Genomic DNA, 9,456 nt, shown 5'->3' on the forward strand with positions numbered 1-9,456 from the left:
TCATTTTTCAAAGATCCAATTCCATTTGGATTTAGCATAGTGATCTCACCCAATGCCAAAACTCATAGTGTGCCTTAGTTCATAGGTACATCACAACATAAGTTTGAAATAACTAATTTTGGCATTAAATCATCACTGCCATTAGCTCCAGATGGGTGGGTGAACCCTGGTAGCACCCTTTTTCTAGCCATGGAGTGCCTCCATCACTTGCGACTGCTCTATACTGAAGAGTCTCCAAGGTGCTCTAAGTGCATTTCAAGGTTGATCTTCCCAGGATCATAACTTGGAGCTCGTGGAGGCTATTGATGAAAAGTAAAATGCTACAAGATGGTCATGCCAAGTACTAAAATAACCTATCTTATTTCCAAGAGATCACATTCTATTTGGATTTGACATAGTAATTTTGCTAGATGCCAATAATCGTAGCGTGCCTCAATTCATAGGTGTATCACAACGTAACTTTGAAACCAATGATCTTAGCATCCAATCATTAACACCATTAGCTCCTAATGGGTGGGTGAACCTTAGTGACACCTTTGTTCTAGCTATGAAGAGCCTCCATCATTTGCAACCACCCTGTACCGAAAAGTATCCAAGTGCTCTAAGTACTTTTCAAGGTCAATCTTTTGAGGGTCATAACTCAGAGCTTGTGGGGGCTATTGATGAAACATGGAATGCTACACGATAGTTATGTTGAGGCTTAAAATAACCTATCTCATTTTTGAGAGATCACATTTTGTTTGGATTTGACATAGTGATCTTGCTTGATTCTAAAACTCACAGTGTGGCTCAGTTCATAGGTGCATCATAGTGTAACTTTGAAACTATTAAGCTTGGCATCAAATTGTCAGCACCATTAGCTCTAGATAGCCAAAAAGAACCTCATCATTTGCAACCACCCTAATTGAAGAGTCTCCAAGGTGCTCTAAGTTTGTTTTGAGGTCGATCTTATGAGGCTTGTAACTCAAAGCTCATGGGGGCTTTCGATGAAATGTTAAATGCTACAGGATAGTCATGTTGAGCCTACAAAAGTTTATCTCATTTTTGAGAGATCACATTCTATTTGGATTTGGCACAGCAATCTTGCTCGATGCCAGAACTCGTAGTGTGTCTTAGTTCATAGGTGCATCATAGCGTAACTTTGAAATCAATGATCTTGTCATCAAATCATCAACACCATAAACTCTAAATGTGTAGGTGAACCCTACTAACACCCTTGTTTTGGCCATGAAGAGCCTCCATCATTCGCGACCACCTTGTACCCAAGAGTCTCCAAGGTACTCTAAGTGTGTTTCAAGCTTGATCTTTTGAGGGTCATAGCTTGGAGCTTGTGGGGGCTATCGATGAATTATCAAATGCTACAGAATGGTCATGCTGAGGCCCACAAAAAACTTATCTCATTTTTGAGAGATCACATTTCGTCTGGATTAGACATAGTAGTCTCGCTCGATGTCAAAACTCACAGTGTGCCTTAGTTCATAGGTGCATCATAGTGTAACATTGAAACCATTGATCTTGGCATCAAATAATTAGCACCATTAGCTCTTAATGGGTGGGTGAACCCTAGTGACATGCTTGTTTCAGCTACAAAGAGCCTCCATCATTCGCAGCCACCTTATATCAAAGAGTCTCCAAGGTGCTCTAATTGCATTTCGAGGTCGATCTTCTTAGGGTCATAACTTGGAGATCATGGGTGCTATCAATAAAATATCTAATTCTATAGAATATTCATGCCAAGGCATACAATAATGTATCTCATTTTTTAGAGATCACATTCTGTTTGGATTCGGCATAACGATCTTGCTCAATGCTAAAACTGGTAGTGTGCCTCAGTTCATAGGCACATCACAACATAACTTTGAAACTGCTAATCTTGGCATTAAATAATCAGTACCATTAGCTTTGGATGGGAAATTAAACCCTAGTGATACCCTTTTTCTAGCCATATAGAGCCTCCATCATTCACAACCGCCCTATACCAAAGAGTCTCACAGGTGCTCTAGGTGCATTTCGAGGACGTTGATCTTCTGAGGGTCATAAAGTGGAGCTCGTGGGGGCTATCCATGAAATGTTGAATGCTACAAGATGGTCATGCTGAGGCCTCAAATAATGTATATTATTTTCAAGAGATCACATTCCATTTGAATTCAGCACAACAATCTCACTAGATGCCAAATCTTGTAGTGCGCCTTAGTTCATATCACAACATAACTTTGAACCTGATGATCTTGGCATCAAATCGTCAATGCCATTAGCTCCTGATGGGTGAGTGAACCCTAGTGACACCCTTGTTCCAACCCCAAAGAGCCTCAATCATTCATAGCCACCCCATACCAAAGAGTCTCCAAGGTGCTCCAAGTGCATTTCTAGGTTGATCTTTTGAGGGTCATAAATTAGAGCTCGTGGGGGCTATTAATGAAAAGTTTAATGCTATAGGGTAGTCATTCCAAGGCCTAAAATAACCTATCTCATTTTCAAGAGATCACATTCCATTTGAATTCAACACAGGGATCTTGCTCAATGCCAAAACTCATAGTATGCCTCAGTTCATAGGTGCATCACAACATAAGTTTGGAACCGCTAATCTTGCAATAAAATCATCAATGCCATTAGCTTTGGATGGGTGGGAAAACCCTAGTGACACCCTTTATCTGACTACAAAGAGCCTCCATCATTTGTGGCCACCCCATATAGAATAGTCTCTAAGGTGCTCTAAGTTCATTTCGGGGTCAATCTTCAAAGGTTGTAACTCAAAGATCATGGGGGCTATCAATGAAATGTCAAATGCTATAGGAAATTTATATTGAGGCCTACAATAACCTATCTCATTTTTAAGAGATCAATTTTTTTTGGATTCAGCACAGTGATTTGGCTCGATGCCAAAACTTGGAGTGTGCCTCAGTTCATAGGTACATCACAATGTAACTTTGAAACCACTAATCTTACCATAGAATCATTAGCACCATTAGCTCTAGATGGGTGGGTAAACCATAATGACACCCTTCTTCCATCTATGGAGAGCATTGATCATTCACGACCACCCCATACTGAAGAGTCTCCAAGGTGCTCTAAGTGCGTTTCAAGGTCAATCTTCTGAGGCTCATAACTTAGAGCTCATGGGGGTTATCGATGAAACATCAAATGCTATCACATTTTTCAGAGATTAGATTCCATTCGGATTTGGCATAGCGATCTCGCTCAATGCCAAAACTCACTATGTGCCTTAGTTCATAGGTGCATAACAACATAACTTTGAAACTACTGATCTTGGCATCAAATTGTTAGCACCATTAGCTCCAAATGGGTGGGTGAACCTTAGTGACACCCTTGTTGTAGTTATGGAGAGCCTCCATCATTCGCGACCACCCTATACTAAAGAGTCTCCAAGGTGCTCTAAGTGCATTTTGAGGTCAATCTTCCGAGGGTCATAATTCAAAAGTTGTGAGGGATATTGATAAACTGTTGAATGCTATAGGACAGTCATGTTGAGGCCTAAAATTTCCTATCTCATTTTTGAGAGATCACATTTCATTTGGATTCAGCATAGTGATGTCGCTCGATACCAAAACTCACAGTATACATCAGTTCGTAGGTGCATCACATCGTAACTTTGAAACTGATAATCTTGTCATTGAATTGTTAGTGCCATTATCTCTAGATGGGTAGGTGAACACTAGTGACATCCTTTTTTGGCTATGGAGAACCTCCATCATTTGCACCCACCCTGACTAAAGAGTCTCCAAGGTGCTCTAAGTGTGTTTTGAGGTTGATCTTTTGAGGGTCATAACTCAAAGCTCATGGGGGTTATCGGTGAAACATTGAATGCTATAGGACATTCATGCTGAGGCCTATAATAACCTATCTCATTTTTGAGAGATCACATTCTATTTGGATTCGACACAACAATCTCACTTGATGTCAAAACTTGCAGTATTCCTTAGTTCATAGGTGCATCATAGCATAACTTTGAAACTACTAATCTTGGCATCAAATCATCAGCATAATTAGCTCTGAATAGGTAGGTGAACCCTAGTGACACCCTTGTTTTGGCCATGGAGAGCCTCCATAATTTGCGGCCACCCTATACCAAAGAGTCTCCAAGGTGCTCTAAGTGCATTTCGAGGTTGATCTTTTGAGGGTTGTAACTTGGAGCTCATGGGGGCTATTGATGAAACATTGAATGCTATAAGATGTTCATGCTGAGGCCTACAATAACCTATCTCTTTTTCGAGAGATCAGATTTTGTTTGGATTCAGCACAGTGATCTCACTTGATGCCAAAACTCTTAGTGTGCATTAGTTCATATGTACATTACAACATAACTTTGAAACAACTTATCTTGGCATCAAATCATCAATTCCATTAGCTCTAGATGGGTGGGTGAACCCTAGTGACACCCTTGTTCTAGCTATAGAGAGCCTCTATCATTCACGGCCACCCCGTATTGAAGAGTCTCCAAGGTGTTCTAAGTGTGTTTCGAGGTTGATCTTCCAAGGGTCATAACTCAAAGCTCATGGGGGCTATCAATGAAATGTCAAATACTACAAGATGGTCATTTTAAGGCCTAAAATAACCTATCTCATTTCTAAGGTGCTCTTAGTGCATTTGGGCAGGTGATCCATAGTGACATCTTAAGGGATTGTAGAGATTATTTCAAATTAAACATATATGATAGCATTTCAAATTAAACATTACATCAAAATTTGATTATTGACAAATTATTACATTTGAATCAAATATAAAAAACATGACCAAAATGAATAATATTCCATAAACATGAATAATACACATGATCCACAATAAATTGAACAATACTATACTAAATTAATATGTATATCATTGTGCAGATAAATGAAAAAAATATATATCAAAATACATGTATCCATAGACAAATTACAAAATATATATCAAAGTTCATGTATCCATAGACAAATTATGCAAATATATATCAAAATACATAGATCCATATACAAAATGTGGTTGATCATGCCATCAGAATGTGTATAATATCAATGTTTCTATATACAATATGGCATATGCCATCTCAAAATGTCTCATAATGCATCCTATGACAACTATACTATCCTATGCTATTGGTGGATGATCAAAATATAGCCTCTTCATTGCACTAGGTGGATTAGATGCCTCCTACATAAACAAAAATGGAAAACCCACAATTAGACTACTAAATTTATATGATTCTATGTATCTAACATTGAAATATTCAAATGTATAATGATCTTTTTTTTAATGAAAATTTATTGTATTAAACTTTCATCATAAATACCTCTCTTGTCAACCTCTTGTGGTAGTTAGAAGTCCTCTCATATGTCCTTGTCAATGCTTGAACCTCATTGATTGTGGCCTATGTATGTTCAAGTATGTTTGTCAGATGAATCTACAACTTAAACTATAACATTGTAATTCATAGCATGCTCAATTTATAACATATAATCAAAAATTCAAACTACAACTTACTTATGTTGACTCCTCGTCTAGATATAATGGTTGCATCAACAAAGATACAAAACTTTGGCATCTAACCTCCTGTGCACTAGGTGTTTCCTATGAGATACAAAATACTAGTTAATATCATAGAATTCAGTTTTGAATTTATTTATGAAAATAAGGAAAATAAAAAGTAAATGATACTTATACATATAATGGGGCTCTCACTACAAATGTAGATGCCAGAAGGTTTGTGATATGGAATCTACAAAGAATCATCACCAGTAGGAACACCCTATACAATAAAGAATGTAATTAAATTTCATTACCACAAACATTTTACAAGAATGCATCAATATTTAATCACTTTAAAAGAACCTAATTACCTTTCCCTTGTCAATGGGTTGTGCCTCATCCCCTACACTCTACCCCCATTGATAGGTGATACCTGCAAGAGAAAAGAAAGATTAGAAACCATATACACTCCAATATCAAAGAGAAAAAATAATGAGAACACAACATAATGTACCATAGATGTCACAAGGATAAATGAAATAGCTAAGAGCATGACATTGTCAACCTGTCTGAGCTCCTCCTTAGTCATCAACTAAACATGAATGCAGATCACATACATGTATAAGTCAGTACAGGTAAAAACTTAAAATTACTCTATTATAAAGATTAACTTTAAATTGCACATCATAACAAAAAAAGTATACATATACTGACACAGAAGACTCCATGCCTCTGCATGTCCCTCCTCTCTCACATCAGGGTGTGTAGCCTCTGTATGCACATCTAGTGTATCATCCTCAAATACAAACTGATACTCAGAAAGATTGCCTATGGGACCTAGAAAAATATTATTGCATGTTATGCAAGTATAGGGCATAGAAAAATTTGATGAGCTCATCAATGATGAAATCATGCTAGCATCATCAACATGGGGAGGAAACAGTGACCTAGCCTAGGATATCAATAGGCTACTCAATCTAGAGATGGCTCTAATAGTCTAAGAGCTAGCCTCTATAATGATATTAGGATGTTGCACTCAAGGAGGGGGGGAGACATCAATAGGGATGACAAAAGTGCTAGCTTTCTTCCATTGGGTAAAGGGTCTATCCTAAGGAGCTCCTCCTCCTACACCCATATTGGGCTTCATGCTCCAATAGTTCATCGTGAGGCCCAACACAAATTCAGCATACAATTTTTTAATGAAATAAAATGACACCTCTAAATTGCTGTGTGGAGGGATGTCAAAAACCATCCACCAAAAATCCCAAAAGTTCGCACACATAGCCTCATTTGTGCACCATTTAATTGATAGTTTGGGCTTTGTGTATTCTACTTGTTTACTAGTTTTTGGGTCCATAAAAATGCTAACCATATCATCTTTAGTTATATTTAGGACCACAACCTCATCATAGTCTAACCCATCATCAAACATGGCATGCATTTGGTCACACCAACGAAGAGCAACATTTTGTTCATTGGTAAGTGTTTCAATATTATCCACTATGGTATTTAACGTGGATAACATGGGAGCTAATGTAGGTACAATATTATATGTCATTTGCAAAACCCTCAGTTCAGTAAGATTTTCAAATATCAAATCTTCAATTCAAGGAGGGTTTTGAGGGAGTAGGGGATCATTTGGTGGATGGTTATGAGGGGGTACTATATCATTTGGTGGAGGGTTATGAGGAATATTGTTTCTTGCCTCAATATTATCATTTGGGTTAGCCATACCTATTAATTTGAAAAACATAATTTCTGTTAAAAACAACCCAAATTTCAATAATTTCTATTAAAAAACCTAGTTTTTAACAAATTCAATTTAAAATAACTAATTTATAATAATATTCATTGAAAACATTTAAAAAAAAAAAATTACCCTTATCGTATACTCATTCAAAATTTTGATACTCGAATGGAGGTAAAACTCAAACACCCGAAAATGCAATGTGAAAATAGCTCTCAAGTTTTTTTTCTTTATAAATCAATGTTATAGTTTTTAGGTATCCGATTTCATATTGGATACGCAATATAATATCAAATATCCAATATAATATTAGGTATTGGATTTGAAATTGTATACCCAAAAAGGCTTGGTCCTAACTTATTAGCTTTGGTATTAGGATGGGTGGAAATTAGTTAGAGCAGATTTTGAAATGCTTTTAGACATTTCCAAACTCTATTTTTTTCACATCACCACTTTTTGGCACACCATGATCCTGCACATACCCTATAATATATTTCTTTTATGCAACCTTACAAATTTTCATTTCTCATCACATTGACATTGCAGCTATGTTTCTCGTTTCTCATTTCTGGTAACATAGATGCCATTATTGGAGCGGTCTTATTAGATTTGAACTATTAAATAGTTGTAATCTTTGAGATCTAAACCTGCAATAACACCAGAGGTGAGTGCATATTCTTTCCTATGCCCCCAAATTCATAAATAACTACAACTAATAAAGGCTTCTCTTCAGCTTTCATATCCAACAACATCATTACTTGTTCCTTTTGTTCTTCGATGCGAACTACTAATGAGCCTACAAAACAATATTATGCTAAGAACATATGTAAATTATGATTCAAACATGGAGTGTAAATATCTATATCAAAAGGTTGGTAATAGACAATTTTTGCATGTTTACTTGCATATTACCATGGATAGAATGCAATAGGCTACTAATGTTGTATTTCTATTGCTATTCTCAATGTAAGATCCTAATACACTTTATTTTTTTTTTATTGTAGAATTGCCAAGATTTTGGAGTCAAAAAAATCCTTTAAAAACCTACAATGGGGACAATTTTGTTCACATAAATAATAGAACTCAACTGAAGTTTAACAAATATTTTACCAGAAGAGTCACCTAGACATTAATTGAGAAGTGCACAACATGGACCCTTCAACAATCAATATAATCACCTCACTAAAAATATTTTCTTCTTGTGGCATATCATAATTCATCTTCCTTGTAATCCCAACAAGCTTAACCATTTGTTTCAATAGTTGTGTGCATTCAATATGGATTTCAAAGATTTCACCAATTTGGTATAGCAAGAAAGAAAGCTACCGCGACTAACCCTACTACCACTCAATGCACCCTCCCCACACTTTGCAATATTCTGTCATGTCTCATTTGTCAATATTCTTATTTGGATGCTTATGTGACAATCAAGTCAAAGTTAGACCCATCAATCTTTTGTTTGCCAACAATTAAGGAATAATTAAGATAATGTCCTAAGTTTTGTATTTTAATTTTATTTATTAAGATGGATTAATATTTAATTGATGCATACATGGATGTAATGGGATATTGCAATTCATTTATATAATGATATGATATGTTATTTATGATTACATGTAATGTTGTATTAATCATATTACCTAGAGTACTGACTTGTTTGGTTGTGAGTGTTTAAGTGATTGCAGGTTCGTTGTGATGAGATTGTTGCTGAGGTAGAGAGGGTTAGCCTCTCAAAAGGGGATGGATGGATCATCCTTAGTAGCCCACACACCATATTGAAGTTTAAATTATTTTTAGGAAATGTCAATCTATTTATTTAAATTTAATAATGTTATGTTCAAAATGAAAGAGATGTGAATTAATACAATTATATTTTGATTCTATCCTAGTCTTTGAAAATAGAAATCAAATGGAAAAGGTTAACAAAAAAAGTTATTCTTGAGTGCTTTTATTTATTTTGTAAATAAATATATATCTATATTTGGATAATAATGATTTTTTTTTTTAATAGATATGATTTTTTATGTTAAAAATTGGGGGCCATCGCTATATTTAACTGGGAATTGAGTAATGAACTCAATTGGGTCAGTTGTAATGTTAGGGGAAAATTATTGAAAAGGAGCCATCATCATTCAACTTTCTCAGAGGAAGTTGCAATGGTGGAGGAAAATGAGGTTGTGGGCATTGATTCTGGGCTTTTTCTAATGTTGAAAAGCATCTTTCTAGGTTTTTTTTTTTTTTTTTTT

This window comes from Cupressus sempervirens, chromosome 8, assembly GCF_028749045.1.
Source record: "Cupressus sempervirens isolate cs-2001-9-10 chromosome 8, ASM2874904v1, whole genome shotgun sequence".
NCBI lineage: Eukaryota > Viridiplantae > Streptophyta > Pinopsida > Cupressales > Cupressaceae > Cupressus > Cupressus sempervirens.